An 18,955-nucleotide genomic window follows, 5' to 3' on the forward strand; every position below is an offset into this window, starting at 1 on the left:
AAAGATATAATAAGTGTTAGCAGTTCATACACTTCGCCAGTAGTTAGGACAGGGTTTTATGGAAGATTTTGGAAGAGTTATCCACAGAGCAAAGTCAAATTCTGCTATCCGTGGGATTTGAACTCGAGATCTCTTATCTCGCGCATAACTTCTTTACCACCCCATCTACACAACAAATGTGGCTTGGGATGGGATACCTTCCTTTTAGACTAATCCGTGAAAGGCTGTTTAGTCTAGGTTGGTAACCCCAATCGGGACTAAAGATAGAGGACTTTTAGTCTCGGTTATTAATACAAACCAGGACTAAAGGGTGAGTTTTATCTCGGTTGGTGTTAATAACCGGGACAAAAAGTCCTCTTGCGTCCATAAAATTTAGACCCAGGACTAATGGGAGAATTAGTCCCTGGTCCAAACTCTACCGAGACAAAGGCGGAAGATGAATGTGTGTTTCTATGCTAGTGCCAGAATGTGCCAAGACTATTGTTGTGCTAGTGCCAGAATGTGCCAAGACTATTGTTGGTACCCTCCAAGATGTACCAAAAATTGTTCCATTAGGCTACTTGTTTGTGGGTTTCAATTTCAAAGTTGCTAAATTGTCAGAATGGTATGGGTGATTGATTATTACCTGCATATTTGGGACCTATTTATACACATGAGAGTCCTTGAAGATTTTGCATGGTTTGTTGCCTGTGCCTTGCAAATTGTTAGCCAGATAAGCTAGAGATGACATGGTATCTAGTCGATTTTGACATTTAGTGATAAATCCACTTGGATTAACGGTATGTGTTGGCAAGACAACTTGCACTTAATACAAGCAGAAGGCAACCTTTTGCTTTTGGCATTTCATTGATATAAGAGTGACAACATCACCTTTGGTTCACCTCTAAGCATGGGAAAGCCTTAGGCACAAAAATATGTGTTCCGCTTTATGGTGAGTTAGTAAAGTTGTGATTTGCTGATGTGCACCCAAGTCATTTTGAGCTCAATTTGTCATCTACCTCGGATAGTATCTGTTCCAAGAGCCATTACTCATGGATAAAAGGGTTAACACACTAGTTCCTGGCGAAGTTATCCATTAACTAATGAGCAAATACACGAGAACCTATAATAATTTACTTACGCAAGACAGCTCTAAGGAGGAGTACATCTTGTGCGCACTTGCTAAATAGTGTCTTAAAATGTGTGACGGATCAGATCTTCTAGCTTGGAAACTACCATTAAAATAAAGCTTGCTTTCACAATTTTTTGTGCTCATTTACCAAGGGACTTATTTCGTCACTGCTCAACAACAACATGTGTCGTTGGCGCTAAAAAAATTATCATATTTCCAATCAATTGTTGGGTGCGATATGTGGTTGCAGGGACAATCAGAACTCCGGCCATATATGCTACCCCTATTATGAAAAATGTTGGATCAGTTATTTTAAGAGTTTGAATCATAGATTTTGATGAGTCGGCAGAAAACAATGGTAAGCACAATTATTCCTTGTTCTAAATTATTTGCCTCATTTCATGATAACATTGTCAATCAAATATGTAATAGAAAAATTATACATAGTGACGTTTGGTTTATGAGCATGTGTTGTTCCCCATCATGCTAGCTACATAGATCGTTGTGGTACATATATCGTTAATTTATTTTTATGTTAGGTTAAAGGATTAGATTGAACTCTTTGGCAAAAAAGTTCAATACTTTCTTATGAGCGACTTCCTGGGTCTAGCTGGTACAATCTAGGAGCGTTCTCTCTAGCAATGTCACTCTTTGGTGCTCCCAAGATTTATTCATCGCTATACCAATAATGTCAACAGCTTATGGAAGCATGAACATTTTTTCGCTAGACAAAACATATTTGTATAATATATACATTTGTATGAATGTATGAAATAAGAGGTAACATCCATCATACAAAAATTTTGTTCTCGACATTTGCCTTAGGTAGTGTTTGGATCCAAAGTGCAAAAGGGCAAAAATTTTGCCATTTGCCAAAAGTGGCAAAATTTTTGCCATTAGGGATGTTTGGATCCAAATGGCAAAAGTTTTGGCAAAAGCTCATTTAAACCCCTTTTCTCCTTCTCCTATCCCCTTTCCCGCCACCTCTTTCCCGCCATTTCATACATAGTGCATAAAATTGACAATCCAAAATTTATACAGTCCAAACCAAAGTGCATATAATTATTTATCCAAAGTTCATACAGTTCCATACAAAGTACACAAATTTGCACTTCTAAAGTTTATCTATTGTACAAAGCATTGGCTAGTTGATCTCGAAATTCATTCATGTTGCAATCTTCATCCAATCGTCCCGTGTCCCGTGTATGTGTTTGTGACATTGATGCCTCAACTGGAACATAGTGCTCATCACGGTCGCAACGATCAAATTGTTCATCCATGAGCTTACTCTCTCTAATAAAATTATGCAATGCCATGCATGCTACAATTATTCGGGCTTGCTTTGCCGGTGGGTAGCTTGGCACTTTCAACAACATCCTCCACTTCATTTTTAAAACTCCAAAGGCCCTTTCCACGACATTTCTAAGTGAAGAATGAGCAAAATTGAAGGTCTCTTTTGTACCTCTGGGCATTGTGGAATTACGAAACTCTGGTATATGGTATTTTGTCCCCTTGTAAGGTGCAAGATAACCTGCACGATTTGGATATCCCGAATCCACTAGGTAGTACTTCCCTACAAAATTAATTTTCTATTAGTAAGAAAATCAATAATAAAACAACACATGTCATGTACTTGTTGCACAGATTGGTATTGTACCTAGAGGTGGGTGTGGAAACCTTTCTTTGTACTTGTTGATGGCATCATTGAATACTCTCATGCCGTGCACTGATCCTGGCCATCCAGTAAGCACAAATGTGAATCTCATGTCAAAGTCTACAACTGCAAGCACATTTTGTGTTGTGTGCCCCTTTCGACAAAGATATTGAACCTTTTTATCATTTGGCACTACAACTTCCACATGAGTTCCATCAATTGCCCCTATACAATCATTGAAGTGTGGCCTGAATCTCGGACATTGCAACCGTTGGTGTATTGTCTTGAATTCTGGGTCCACTAGCCTAATTATATCAGCAGCTAGTTTGACAAGGCATTTTAAAATTTTTCCAAAGTTGTGGTGCACTGTCTCTAGTGACCTTTGCAGTCGATTATCTACTTGTCTGACTGACTAAGATGCACCAACCATCCAAAGGAACATTCCTACGGCCTCTATACTACTAGACTTTGATGTTGACTTGAGGCCATAAGATTGCACTAACAGGTCATGTAGTTTATAAAACATTGGTGGTGTCATCCTAAACAATTTGTAACATTCAGTTTCATCAGCTAAATTCCTCATCACCCACTCTTGACCACTTTCAGGGGCTGTCCTCCTCTTATTTTTGTGCATATAAGTGTCATGATACATACCAAAAAAGAAGATCGTCTCCATCACTTGCTTCTCATGCTCAGCGTCCTCCTGTAACAAGTTCAGCAGCTCTTCGTCACTTGAATCCAACTGACCATCCAATTCATGTGAGATAACAAACAGTAATGCATTAGTAAATAATTGAGACAATGCTATGTGAGACCTGAAATTGTAATGGACCAAGAAACAACTGAGATAATGACATATGACACAACAAACAGTAATGGATCATAAACATATGAGACAACGATATTGTTCAACACAAATAGAACAGGCACACAAATGTCCAGTGACACACATGGTTTGCACACACAATTATTACATCAATATGGTACACTAATCTAGATTTTTTTCCTTGCAATATCTTCTCAGGAATGCCACCCTACTTCTGATGTCTCCATGTTAATGAAAAACTTCATTAGTGCCTCATCTTTGCAGATATGGGAGACTGCATAAAACTCTGGACTACTTTCATCTAACCCAGCTTGTTTTGCCAACTGTTGTGCTTTTTTAATTGCAGCTTCCAACTTTACTTCAGCATTTTTTTGTTTGTTCCCAAGTTTCTTCAAAAACAGATTCCTTTCAGCTGATTGCCTAGCAGACATGTGAAGGTATTGCTTCATCACCTTCAACATAGGGCTCTTGCTCTTCTTGATAGGACTATCTGCAGTAGGCCTAGTGCTTGTACTGCTAACCCTTTTATGCCCGATGGAACTCATAGGGCTGTTTTCAGTTCCTTGAAGCTCCTCTTCCTCTTCCTCATTTCCCTGTGCCTCATCTTCATAAAGCGCCTCATCCTCTTCTTGGCCAGGAACAAATGCACTCGATCCATCAACAGCTACATCATGGAAACAGTGCTCTAGCAAATCAAAATATTCTGGAGGTCCCCACTTCAGTTTCTTGAATTCTTGACATCCCTGAGAAAAAAAGAACAACACACAATTAGAATGGCTAAGTAAAATTCAATTCTGCACAATTGAAATGCAAGGACAATTACCTTTGTTTTTGTGTCCCACCAGTCTTTGCTTGCAGTAGGCCATCCTTGGTCATCACAGCCTAAACCACTGTCAGTGTGCATATCTTTTATGAACCCATACATCTGCTTTAGAGTCCTAATTCGCCCACTGACCTGTTTCGTGTCATGCCTTAAGCCTGTTGCGCAATGGTACTTTGCACAAAGCTGCCTGTACCCCTCTCTAGACATGATTCCTTTGTTGTAATTGCCCAACCCTATTTGCTCAGAGAGGAGTTGAAGCAACACAGTATTATTGAGACTCGACCAATTTGCCTTGTCAATTTTCTTTGCAATAGTTTTTTTTCTTTTGTCAATCTACAACAATATGCATGACGAGGACATGGCATGCATATATAACATAGAAAAGAACAATAAGAACATAGTATTATTAAGCATCTGTAATTAATGAGTGAGATAGTAACATAGTAGCAACAGATGATATTAATTCATGAGTGAGATTGAAAAAAAATGCCCTACTCTTTCAAAATATGCTGTCTTGATTCTTTAGCTTGATGAATGAAGAAGAAAAATAAATCTTGCTTTGCAGCCCAATACAACAGTTAGTATGCAGTACAATCTTATTCCATCGGAGCTAAGAATCAGCTCCAACCATTGCATTGATTACTCATGCATTGGAAACTTTATATCCATCAGAAGGTTGAAACTAAATAACCAGGGTACAGTTCTATTATAAAGTGCCCATAACTACTGAGTGTAGAAATATTAACTAAGAAAGGTGAACATGCCATATCATCAAAACCTATGAATTAAGCCGGAATTGGACCTGATCCATGTTTCTTTTTGTTCTCGTTTTAATTAGTATGTTACTGATTTCAACCTAATATGCAACCAAGTCGGCAGCCTCAAATAGCAATGATCAACCATCAAGCACAAACCATCACGATACCTGAACGATCTCCTGCACGTCCTCGTCATCCTCTAGCTCGGTCCCGTCGCTGGCCCCATGCCGAGGACCAGAAGGATCACCGGGAGCAACCGAGGCAGGTGGCAACCCACCACCTCAGCCGCGGCTGGATGACAGACCTGGACCGCGTGGTTTGCGAAGGCCAACTGTGCGGATCGGGCCTCCTGTGCCACGGGGCGGTGGAGGGGAACAAATGGGCCTCTTGCGGCCGTCGCTTCCGCTCCCGCCGTCAGACTGCACCAGGCTTTGGTACCTCGCCAGGTAGGGCCACCCTTCCGGCTGCGAGTTGAGGGCGAGACCTTCCATGCCCAGACGAGAGACCGGCGTCCGGGCCGCATCGTCGGAGTAGAAATCAAATCCCTAGTCAGGGGAGTACTGTTTGGGCTGGGAGAAGACATCCCAGGTCCCGTCAGCCCCAAATCCGGCCATCTCCAGTCCTGCTTTTGGGGTCGTCGGAGGCGGAGGCCGAAGAGATGCGCCTGTGGCGGTGGACTCGGCTAGTGAGGACGTGGGCGTGGTCTCAGGGAGTAGTGGCTGCTACTGGCGGTGGGCGTGAGGGAGAGGCGGAGGCAGGCGCTGGCGGCGGGGTCGGTGGAGGCCGGCACTGTGGCGGGGTCGGGCGCTGGCGGTTGGGGTCGGGCGCTGGCGGCGTCGGCGGGGTCGGGCGGCGGGCGGCGAGGTCGGGCGCTGGGCGGCGGGCGGCGGGGTCGGGTGGCTGGGCGGCGGGCGGCGGGGTCGGGTGACAGGGTCACGCGCCGGGCGGCGGGGTCGGGCGGCGGAGGCGGCGGGCGGCGGGGTCGCGCGCCGGGCGGCGGGGTCGGGTGGCTGGGCGGCGGGCGGCTGGGCGGCGGGGTCAGGCGGCAGGGTCACGCGCCGGGCGGCGGGGTCGCCGGGCGGCGGGGCCGAGCGCCGGGCGGCGGCGTGAGGTGCCGCGCGGCGGAGATCGGGTGGATGCGGCGGACTGGTGGAGGTCGGGCGGATGCGGGATCGGGCGGGATGCGAGATAGGGTTGCTGTTTTTGCTGTTTCCCTTTTGCCATATGTTTTTGCTGTTTCCCTTTTGCCATAGGGTGTTTGGGTCCAAATGGAAAAAAAGAGCAAATTTTTTGCTATTTGCCCTTTTGCCAAAGGATCCAAACAGACCCTTATTCGTGAGAACTCTAATATTCAAGGGTTGCAATGATAGTGATTGAAACATATTTATATAATTCAAATAAAGTGCTCAGTATATAATAATTAGTGATGTTGACCCTTTCTCTCTCTACACACATTAAAATAACTATAACTATAATGTTGCCTTCAGTTCTACTATGCTTCTTGTCGCATGGCTGCGTTGTCCCATCTAGTGATGAATGGACTTCCGGAGCTACCGAACTGCCTCAAAAAATTTATGTGTTGTAGTATATACTTAATCAAGTATGGATTAACAGGTACGATATATAGTATATTCCGCAGCTTCAAATGTATGGCACAAACAATTACGGTACACATTTGGACACAGATAGGACTTTAGAGTCTCAACCATTACTTTTCTTATTTCCGAGGAGTCATACACGTCGGCATGCAAACTTTATTACAGAAGTACAACTCATAAGTAATTTAGAAGATGGTAGAGCCAACGATGGGTTGCTGCCAGAAGACGGCAGGGCTCGTCAAAGCTAGTTGGTTGACTAGCTGCTGTTGTTGCCATAAGGCGGCGGGGCTAGCCGCAGCAAATGGGTTGACTGGCAGCAGCTGTTGTTGCTGGAAGGAGGCGACAGAGTTCGCAATAGCTAGTTGGTTGAATGGAAGGAGTTGCTGCTGCAAGTAGGCAGCTGGGTTCACCACGGCTACCTGGTTGAATGGGAGGAACATCTGTTGTTGCAAGTAGGCGGTGGGGTTCGCCACGGCTAGTTGACTGAACGGTGATAGAACACGTTGTTGCTGTGCCGTGATGCTCTGTACAGTCTGATGAGCCGAAGATTGCTGCTGCAACAAGGCTGACTGTTGTTGTTAGAACATTGCCGATGATGGTAGGATGCTGGCTGCAAGTGCCTGCTGTAGCCTGTAGGACTGCACAATCGGGTGCTCATATCCGACGGCTGCGATAGGTGAGAGGTATTGTGGAATAGTGGTAGCGGCGGCGGCTAGTGAGCACTGCGGAATAATAACCGCAGTAGTAGCGCTCACTGAGAGAGCAAGGAGTGCGAGGAGAGCAAATATCTTGGCTGCCATGCTTGCTAGCTAAGAGGTAGTTAGTGGGTTTCAATTTCAAAGTTGCTAAATTGTCAGAATGGTATGAGTGATTGATTACCTGCATATTTGGGACCTATTTATACACATGAGAGTCCTTGAAGATTTTGCATGGTTTGTTGCCTGTGCCTTGCAAATTGTTATCCAGATAAGCTAGAGATGACAAGGTATCTAGTCGATTTTGACATTTAGTGATAAATCCACTTGGATTAACGGTATGTGTTGGCAAGACAACTTGCACTTAATACAAGCAGAAGGCAACCTTTTGCTTTTGGCATTTCATTGATATAGGAGTGACAACATCACCTTTGGTTCACCTCTAAGCATGGGAAAGCCTTAGGCACAAAAATATGTGTTCCGCTTTATGGTGAGTTAGTAAAGTTGTGATTTGCTGATGTGGACCCAAGTCATTTTGAGCTCAATTTGTCATCTACCTCGGATAGTATCTGTTCCAAGAGCCATTACTCATGGATAAAAGGGTTAACACACTAGTTCCTGGCGAAGTTATCCATTAACTAATGAGCAAATACACAAGAACCTATAATAATTTACTTACGCAAGACAGCTCTAAGGAGTACATCTTGTGCGCACTAGCTAAATAGTGTCTTAAAATGTGTAACGGATCAGATCTTCTAGCTTGCAAACTACCATAAAAAATAAAGCTTGCTTTCACGATTTTTTTTGCTCATTTACCAAGGGACTTATTTCGTCACTGCTCAACAACAACATGTGTCGTTGGCGCCAAAAAAAGTATCATATTTCCAATCAATTGTTGGGTGCGATATGTGGCTGTCGAGACAATCAGAACTCCGGCCATATATGCTACCCCTATTATGAAAAATGTTCGATCAGTTATTTTATGAGTTTGAATCATAGATTTTGATGAGTCGGCAGAAAGCAATGGTAAGCGCAATTATTCCTTGTTCTAAATTATTAGCCTCATTTCATGATAACGTGTCAATCAAATATGTAATAGAAAAATTATACATAGTGAGGTTTGGTTTATGAGCATGTGTTGTTCCCCATCATGCTAGCTACATAGATCGTTGTGGTACATATATCGTTAATTTATTTTTATGTTAGGTTAAAGGATTAGATTGAACTCTTTGGCCAAAAAGTTCAATACTTTCTTATGAGCGACTTCCTGGGTCTAACAGGTACAATCTATGAGCGTTCTATCTAGCAATGTCACTCTTTGGTGCTCCAAGTTTTATTCATCGCTATACCAATAATGTCAACCGCTTATGGAAGCATGAACATCTTTTGGCTAGACAAAACATATTTGTAAAATATATACATTTGTATGAATGTATGAAATAAGAGGTAACATCCATCATACAAAAATTTTGTTCTCAACATTTGCCTTATTCGTGAGAACTCTAATATTCAAGGGTTGCAATGACAGTGATTGAAAAATATTTATATAATTCAAATAAAGTGCTCAGTATATAATAATTAGTGATGTTGACCCTTTCTCTCTCTACACACATTAAAATGACTATAACTATAATGTTGCCTTCAGTTCTACTATGCTTCTTGTCGCATGGCTGTGTTGTCCCATCTAGTGATTTCATATTTTCATGGCCATAATCATGCTAAGATCATTTACCCTAATGAGTTCCACTAGTTTAAGTGTTTATTTGATTCCATGAGCTCACTATAAAAAAATTGGCCAAATTGGGGGAAAACCCAGGCCGACCGGCCTCTCCTAGGCCGGCCGGCTTGGCACCCTGGCCTTTCAGGCCCAAATTGCACCTGCATGCACACAAATACAAGTGCAAGCCATCCTGACCGGCACATCATCAAGGAAAACATCCTACGGTCGAAAGGCTTGAGCCATGGATTGATGGACCCACATGCACCGACTACCATGGTTTCAGGCTCAAACCCGCTATCCTGGAGAGCATGCACATGTTGATCAGCGAGTCGGTGCAACGGAGGGCTAAGAGGAGCCAGGGGAGGCCGGCCTCTGAAGCTCCACGTGTCCAACTTCACGTGGAACTTACATCGACTGTCATACCTACTTACAAGACAAGCTACGCTGCAAGAACCGACCTTGAAAGCCTGTAAAAGGCATCCCACACCTCCATTCAAGACACACCATCCTTGGAGAGAAGAAGAGTTCTTAGTGTTGTTGCTCTACCTTAGTGTAGAATAGGGAGAGTGTAAGGTGAGAGCCAAGCTAGGAGAGGAGCCGGATTGCCTCGGTCCTACTCCAACTCGATAGCCACCTCGGAGGAATAAAGCTTCGTTAGTAAGTTCCTTGCTTATCTCCTGTATCTCGCTAGATCTTTTCTTTACTTTCAGTAATTTGTTTATTTACTTCATTTGATCTACAGAATCCCTTGTCTGCGGGGTAGCAAGTTTCCTCTAGCCTTAGCGCGAGGCGGAAGTCAGTAACTTGATAGTGTAGGCACGGTGCCTAGGCTAGATAGTTATCTTGGGTTGTGTTCCACCCTACGGAACCGTTGTGGTAGGCGGCAAGTGGTGACAGCCCTGTCCGTCCCTCGTAGTCCACCACGTTTGGGTGTTTTCATAGCAGTAGTAGCAGGTTGCCGAAGCAGATCAAGTTAGTAGACAGCAAGTTATCTGGGTAACAAGTTGGCAAACTGAAGTTAAGCCCTCTACCCTCTTACCTCTTCTCTCCCGGTGGGTCCGGTTGAATAGTTCTAGGTCTGGTTGCGCTTATCGTTCCTTGGATTCGATATCCCAGGTAAAGTCCCTGGTCAAAACTACATTGGTATCCGTGCAGTTGCGTATTAGTTCGTATAGGCTAAGGAGCGCCAACAAGCTTTCTGGCGCCGTTGGCAGGGAACGATAGCAATACTAGTTTAGAGCTTTTTCAGCCGTACACTTTCCACACACCTTTCCACCTTACTAAATGGAGTACTCTCCTAGTTATCCAGCAGTTCCATCCCGTGAGTATTTTGAACCGCCTCCATCTTGCCACCCCATTTTATCTGATGGTTATGAGATCCATCCCAGTCTCATAACCATGGTTCGCACACAATCCTTTTATGGTAGAAAGGACGAATGTCCCTAAGCTCACTTGCAGGAATTTGAGGAGAATTGCTCTCTCTCCTCACCATACCCGGTATGAATCAAAACACCCTACAGTGGAAGCTATTCCCGTTCTCTCTGATGAGGGAGCAAAAGTTTGGTACAACCGGAAGGCAGTGAGTGTTGGAGGAGATTGGATAGAGTTGAAGGATGAGTTTTGCTTATTCTTCTTCCATGTTACCAAAGTGTTGCCACTTCGCATTCAACTGCTGACATTCAAGCAAGGCGAAGAGTCACTTGGAGCAGCGTGGGAAAGATTCATACAGATGGCAAATTCTGGACCACCTCACAGTATTCTGGAAGAGATGCTAATGGAGCACTTCATTGGTTGTCTTAGTCCGGAGAGCGCGCATTTCATGAATGTCGCCTCTGAGGGATCCGTCATGTACAAGAAAGTGGCTGAAGTAAGAATCACTTTGGAGAAGGTCCTTGACAGCACTTAGTACACGGGAGTCTTTGACGATCCACCTGAGCCAACTGATCAGCCTAAAGAGAAGCAGCAAGTTCACACCCTATTAGCTGCAAAATGTTCATCCCTGATCTCTTCACAAAAGAAGTGTATATGGAACTCGGTAATGTCTCAGCCATGATGAAGGAGCACAAGTGCATATGCTCAAGATCTGAGGCATTCATTCCAGAAGCCACACCACAGATTTAGGGTCTTACTACGATTATGAGCAAGGGATGGATAGAGGAAGCGGAATCCAGCAGTAGCATCATACAGATCTACTGCGATTTTAGAATACTCCTCTTCACTATTGGGGACGCTGCACCACAAGAAGTCTTTTATGACCCAAAAGTCGGGGTGAATGCGATGTCCAAAACAATGGCAGAACATATTGCACCAGAAAAGCCCCTGACTTTCTCTCATAAGCACCTGAAGTGGATCGACGACCAGATTGTGGAGAGTAAAGGAATCCTTCGTTTGATGTCCCTAAAGATGGGGTGTAACAAGATCTTCCTAGATTTTCACATCTTCGATATCCCTGAAGGTGAAGAATTCATCTTGATCGGATAGCCAATAGAGCCACTTGTCAACCCCAATAGAGATCAAGCAATCCTCGAGGTTAAGTTTGGCAAAGACAGAATCTCGGTCAGCCTAGATCGTTCATGCAACACCATTGCAAAAGCCAGACCGGAGCAAGACCTAGTGGAAGAGGCGATGAGCCTTATTCAAGAAGGGTTAACTCAGCCCAATATTAAAGAAGATGCCATTCATTTCAACCAGGAAACAGATCCAGACGGCAAGAGTAAGCTTAAAGAAGAAGAGAAACCACAACCTTCTCCTCCTGAGTTGAAGCCACTGCCTCCTGGTTTGAAGTATGCTTTCCTCCACAACAACAGAGGCACACCAGTCATCATCAGTGATATGCTGACAGAGAGTGAGACTCGATGACTCGTTGCAGTCTTGTAGAAGTACCGATCCATCATTGGGTATTCTCTACAAGACTTGAAGGGGATCAGCCCCAACTTATGCACCCATCGCATTCCTATGGAGCCGGACCATAAGCCATCAAGAAAGAGGTTCTGAAGCTACTGCAGGCGGGCATCATCTACCCCGTGCAAGATAGTGAGTGGGTCAGCCCAGTTCAAGTTGTCTCAAAGAAGGGAGGCATGGCAGTAGTCCAGAATGAGAGAAATGAGCTCATACTTCACGCGGATAGTTACTGGATGGCGGATGTGGATCGATTACCAGATGCTAAACAAGGGAACCCGGAAAGATCATTTCCCTCTCCCCTTCATTGATGAGATGCTTGAACGGTTGGCAAAGCACTCATTCTTCTGCTACCTTGATGGACACTCTGGTTGTCATCAACTTCCTATTGATCCGGATGACCAGAGTAAGACTACCTTCACCTGTTCCTACGGCACGTTCGCCTACAAGCGAATGTTGTTTGGTCTTTGCAATACACCTACTTCATTTCAGAGATGTATGATGGCGATCTTCTCTAACCTGATCAAGAATATCAAGTAGTTGTTCACAGATGTTTTCTTAGTCTATGCCAAGAGGTTTGAGGAGTGCCTTGAGTATTTGGACAAAGTTCTCAAGAGGTGCCAAGAAACACACTTAGTCCTTAATTGGGAGAAGTGCTGCTTCATGGTCAGAGAAGGGATTGTCCTCGGACATAGTGTTAGAAAAAGGGATAGAAGTGGATCGGGCAAAGATCAAGGTGATTGAACAGTTGCCACCCCTGACAAATTTCAAGGGAGTTTGAAACTTTTTGGGGCACGCTGGCTTTTATAGGAGATTCATCAAGGATTTCTCCCATATAAGCCAGGCCTTAGACAAGTCTTCTTGCTAAACAAACCCCATTCAATTTCGATGTAGATTGCCTCATAGCCTTCTACACCCTCAAGAAGGCACTCATTTCTGCACCCATCATATAGCCTCCCAATTGGAATCTTCCTTTCAAGATCATGTGCGATGCAAGTGACTACATCGTTGGTGCAGTGCTGGGTCAATGCAAGGATAAACAGCATTATGCCATATCTTATGCAAGTAAGACATTGACCGGACTCCAGTTGAACTATGCAACAACGGAGAAGGAACTTCTGGCAGTGGTGTTCGCCATTGACAAGTTCAGATCCTACTTGGTTGGTGCCAAAGTGATAGTATACATGGATCATGTTGCACTGAAGTATCTCTTGACTAAGAAAGATGCTAAGCCACGACTCATCCATTAGATTCTGCTCCTACAAGAGTTTGATATTGAAATAACAGATAAGAAAGGAGCAGATAATTGTGTTGCTAATCATCTCTCAAGGATGCAAGTAAAAGGAACAGACTTAACGATTAATGACTACTTGAGAGATGATACTCTTCTAAAGGTCACTACAACCAGTCCATGGTACACAAACTTAATCAATTACATGGTGATTGGGTATATACTTTCAGGAGAAGACAGAAAGAAGTTGATTCACCTCAGCAGATACCACCTATGGGATGACCCCTATCTATTCAAAGTCTGTGCTGATGGTTTACTTCGTCGTTGCATCCCGCTATGTGAGACCTGCAAGATTCTGGAGCGTTGTCACTCCTTGCCATATGGAGGGCATTATGGAGCATTCCAGACCCATGCTAAAGTTTGGCAGAGTGGATTCTTCTAGCCAAACATGTATGGAGACGCTAAAGAGTTCGTGCGGCAATGCCCAAGGTGTCAGAAACATGGGAATATCAATTCCCGAGATGCTATACCACTGAAGAGCAATCTTCAGGTGGAGATCTTCGATGTATGGGGAACAGACTTCATGGGTCCTTTCTCCATGTTAGAGCAGTGTGAGTACATCTTGGTGGCAATGGACTACGTGTCCAAATGGGTTGAAGCACTTCCCTACGTTGCGGCCGACTCAAAGAACTCGAAGAAAATGTTCCAGGAAATCATATTTCCTCGCTTTGGAGTTCCTAGAGTCGTGATCAGTGATGGAGGCTCACACTTCATTGACAAGACATTCAGGAAGTGTCTCAACGAGTTGGAAGTAGATCACTGGATTGCAACTCGATACCATCCCTAGAGAAGTGGCCAAGCAGAAACATCAAACAAGCAAATCAACAATATTTTGCAGAAAATAGTGAATGCCATGGGGAAAGGATGGAAGAGAAAGTTACCCGAGGCACTCTGGGCTTATTGAACAGCTTTCAAGACGCCGATAGGAATGACACCGTACCAATTGGTCTATGGCAAAACTTGCAATTTACCAGTTGAACTTGAGTTCAAATCCCACTGGGCGATCAAGAGGTGGAACATGGATCTCCATCCAGCCGGAGTTAAAAGGCAAATTCAATTGGCTGAATTGGATGAATGGAGGGAGAAGGCCCACCACAGCTTAAAGCTCTACAAGGAGTGGGTGAAAAGATGGCACGATAAGCGGATCAAGATCAAGCACTTCAAAGCAGGAACCCACCGGCGAGCAGCGACAGGCAACACGAGGAGCCGGGAGGCTCCCGGGACTGCTGGTGGGCCCTGGTCCCTCGGTCAACGGCCCAAGATCCGGCACACGACCTGGAGTCTGGGTTGCTAGGCGTGCCACCTGACCTTGTACCTGCTCAGGAAGGTGTTATATGTTAATTTCCTGCATGCACAGACACGTATAAACATTAGTCCGAGCCGTGATCAGCTCATCGGGTGGTTCCCTATATTGGCTGTAAAGAGCCGATTGTATTCAGTACCAGATCGGATCTATGTATATGAATAAGGTAAGCATATCCGATGGTAATATAAAACTTGCTCTGTAACCGTCAAGTTAATCCAATCTACGATGGTTAAAGCTTTCACTGCATAGCCGGAACATCCTACATGTAATTGAGCCTAACAGATACAGAAGTGTAACACCCTAATGTAAATTTTCTAATTTTTAATGAATTTATTTTGGCTTAAATAAAGTTTCTAAGGTTTTTCTTGATTTATCTTGCATTTAAATTAATTTTATACCACAAGTAATTAAAATTTATTTTAGGGTCAACATGGTTGTGCATTTATGCTGGTGCATCTCTTTTGTTTGTTTGAATGGTTAAGTTTGAATTCAAATAGAATTGAGTTAGTTGAAAAAGAAAAGAGAAGGAGATTAGGGAAAAGAAATCAGCCCAGCCCGGCAGCCCATCCCTCTTTCCCTCTCTCCTAACCCGCAGCCCATCCCTTCCCCCTCCTCCCTCTTGGGCCGGCCCCTTTCCTTGGCGGCCCATCTCCCACTCCTCTCTCTTTTCCCTCCACGTGGCCCTTCTCTCTCTTTTTCCCGCGGCCCAGCAGTCACCCAGGCCCAAGCGAGCAGCCCTCGCATCCTCTCTTCTCTCTCCCTCTCTCTGACAGCCAGGGCCCGCCTGTCGGCGCTCCTTCTTCCCCCTTTCTTTCTTCCTCCTCACGCCTGACCTCCTTTGTTCCTTCTCCGCCGCAGCTCCCTCTGCTCTTGGGCCCTCCCCTCCGCGCCGTGCTCGGCCCGGGTCCGCACGCTAGCCTCACCCACGCCTAGGCCCTTCTAGAAGCGCGCCCGCGCTCGGATTAGGTCGAGCCACAACGAATCCGCGGGAGGCGCGGGGTCTGTTGCGCGGACGACCCGCACACCGAGGCCGCCCAACTCCTTTTCAGCCACAGCCGTTTCTCTGCGCCACCCAGATCACAGCTGCACCATCCACACCTCGCCATGCTGCCGCCGCCTTTGCAGCAGCCTCTCCCGTGAGCTTCGCCCGTGCGCTGCCGCCCGGCATCGCCGCCGGCATTCCTGCACGGCAGCACAACCTGATTCGAACCTCGGTAGGAAACCCCTCCGCCTCTTCTTGATGTTGAGCCAGTTTAGCGTAGCAGTAGCCCGACCCCGAGAGCGGAAAACCGTCCCCGGTGAGCTTCACCTACGCAGATCAGCCTCCCCTGCCGGCCACTCCACCCTGTGTCTTATGCCCCGTGCCAAAACCCTAGGTAGATTCCTAGTGCCGCACTGGTGCTGAACCGTGCTAGGATCAGCCCAAACCTGAGCCGGAACCACATCCGCGCAGTTCACCAGCGACTAGTGCCGCCCCTCGCCGTGTCCCTCTGGTCCTCTCAGGCCCAGGCCCCACTCGAATAGACCCTCGGAGGGCCGAGATCGGTCAGCTCCAGCAAGCTTCCGCCGCGGGAGCTATCTCCGGCGAACAATCACCGCCACCCCGCACCCCAAACCCCGCAAGCCGTCCGATTCGCAGCCAGCTGTGACAGTTCATGTACTTGTAATGCTAGACATATATTTTGTTAGTGTGAAGTATGTGCTTGTTAGTGTAAAGCTTGTGTGTGTTTGTGTGAAGCTTTTGAAAATTTAAAGTGCAAGTAAAAAGGGGTATTTTTGTAATTACAGAAAAACCTACGGTTGTTTTTGCAAAACAAAATTGGATAAGGGGTAACTTCAAAATAAGTGAAGGGTGGTTTTGTAAACATATTTTTTCTTACTTTATCCTCTGTAAAAAATATATATATTTATCCAAAAGTTTTATATGGAATATATGTGCTGAATTGTATAAAAATTTGGGTAAAGTTGTGAAAACAAGGGTGTTGATGTAATTTTATAAAAGTACAAGTCCTTTTATGCAAGTAATTGAATTACAAAAGTAATTTTCGAAGATACTCAGGGCTAAAGTGTAAAAGGTGCAAGTCATCATGACATGTCTATCCAATCATTATGACGTGTCACAAATGCTTGCATTTAGGCCCTAAATATTATGATATTACACCCTTTAGGACAAAAGTAATTCAAATCCAACCTTTGTTCAAAGTTTCACGTGTAAAGATATAAGTTTTGATTTTTGAACTTGAGCTCTAAAGCAATGTTGTAGAGTTTGAAAAACTCTCCAACTTTCATTTTGGGCATTTCTTCATTAGGGTTTTAGATTGATGAGAAATTATACTTTACAGAAAGGTCCCTGCAATTTCCTAAAATTACGCACAAGTCCTTAGGAAGTTCTATTTCTCTTTCTCCTCTGTTTCTCTTCTCCCGGGCGCCTTCTTTCTTTTCCCACCGTCGGCATCTCTCTCTGGTCTCCATCCTCATCTCCATCCCGGTTTCCCTCTCTCTCTCTCCTCTATGCGGCAGCAGGCACGGGCGCAGGCGCGGCGCCGAACTGGGCGAGTGGCTGGTGGCCCCGAGCGGCGGACGGTGCTGGAGTACGCGCGGCTCGGCCGGCGCGGGCGCGCAGCGCGACGTGAGCGAGCGCGCAGTGCGGATCCATGCGGCTGCGCGATTGGCGCGGCGGCTCGGGCCGAGCAGGCGCGCGCGGGCGGGCGCGTGCGGGCGGCGCCGAGCGGGCGGCGCGAGCGTGCGCGCGGCGGCGCGCGGGAGCTGGCGGTGTGCAGGTGCTGGGCGGCCGGAGCAGAGCGCTGGCGTGGAGCGCAGCGCTGGAGCGGGGCGCACTGGCGTGGGAGCAGCGCGCGGCGCAGGCGTGCGGGTGGAGCTGCGGCGCGGGGCTGGGGACAGCGACATCCGGGGGCCTCCTTTCCCCGAGCAAGCGGCACAGGAGCAGGCAAGCGGCTGCGGCATGCGGATGCAGCGCAGCGCTGGAGAGCTGGCGGAGCGCGCAGGAGGAGTTGCGGTGGAGGGCTTCTCCGCGAGATGCGAGAACGTGGTGGCGTCGACCGTGACAAGTACACCTACGCCACGGTGATCTCTGGGTGGTGCAAGAGTAGCCGTATCGAGGACGCAGCTAAGGTGTTCGACGAAGTGCTGGCCGCAGGAGAAGTGAAGCCAACTGCGGTGATGTACAACGCATTGATCGGAGGCTACCGTGACAAGGGAAGGTGACGCCCGCAGTGGCGCTGATGGCTGCTATCCAGGGATGGGAACCCGATCTTCAGGCCGGCGCCGACATGGGCAGGCACAGGAAGGAGGCGGCCGCCAATCAGGGGCGCCGCCACAAATGAAGTACGCACGACGAAGGCCGATGGATTGGAAGGGAGGTAGCAAGCAACGCACGCGAGATGCAGAGGACGGGCGGTGGCCGAGAAGGGAGGACATGAGCTCGCTCGCTCGTGAGATGCACAAGGGGCGGTGAGCCAGAAGGAGAGGCGGCGATGCGAAGGCGGCGACCGGATGCGACGAGCTCGAAGGAGCCACAGTGCAGCCAGGCACGGCGAGCTCCCTTCATCCATGCGGAGGTCGAGGCAGGAGCAACGCAGCGCAGATTTGACGCGCAGCGCAAGACCGGCGGTGGTGGTAGGCCGGTCCTGATGGCGTCACAGCAGATGGAGAGGGCGGCAGAGCTACATCTTGTGCGAGCGGAAGTGGTGCACAGGGGCTGCGGCCAGGCGCGGCGGCCCTACGGGTGGCTATGCAAGCATGCCGGCAGAGCACGCACCGGAGCAGTCAGGTCGAAGAGGGTTTCTTCGTGTGCGAGCAGGAGAGTTTGGCCGGCCATGCTTTAGCATCACACGCGCGTGAGCAGAGGAGGCTTAGCCCATGAGCAGGAGAACCATGAGGTTCGCGGAGGAGTTAGCATAGCGAACCAATCCGGCTCCATCGTCTCCTCCCATAAGTCCATGACGTCCAGCAGCTTTTATTTCTCGCCGGTCGATCGAGCAAGACCACAACACCTCAAGAAAGCTCCTAGACCCTCTTATCGAGCCTCTTCGGATCCCTTCGCTGAAACATCATCGCCGTGGCAAAGCCGACTATCGTCGCCCCGGGTCACCGTGAGGAATATCTCTCCGGCCATCCTCCACCCACTACAATCCCCTGGCAAGCTTCTTCGTCACCCACAGAACCTCGTCATCGTCGAGCTCTTCTCATCGCCAATCCTGTTCGCCACGGGAATTTACTTTCCACCCGTTCTTCTCCACAACCAAAGTTACCTCA

The 18,955-nt window shown here is 46.8% G+C and overlaps 1 pseudogene; it reads right to left on the reverse strand.

Moving 5' to 3' along the window:
* Positions 1 to 6,955: 6,955 nt before the first annotated feature.
* LOC112876714 lies at positions 6,956 to 7,608 on the reverse strand (annotated as a pseudogene).
* Between the last annotated feature and the right edge of the window lie 11,347 nt (positions 7,609 to 18,955).

This window comes from Panicum hallii, chromosome 9 (genome assembly GCF_002211085.1).
Source record: "Panicum hallii strain FIL2 chromosome 9, PHallii_v3.1, whole genome shotgun sequence".
Taxonomy (NCBI): Eukaryota; Viridiplantae; Streptophyta; class Magnoliopsida; order Poales; family Poaceae; genus Panicum; species Panicum hallii.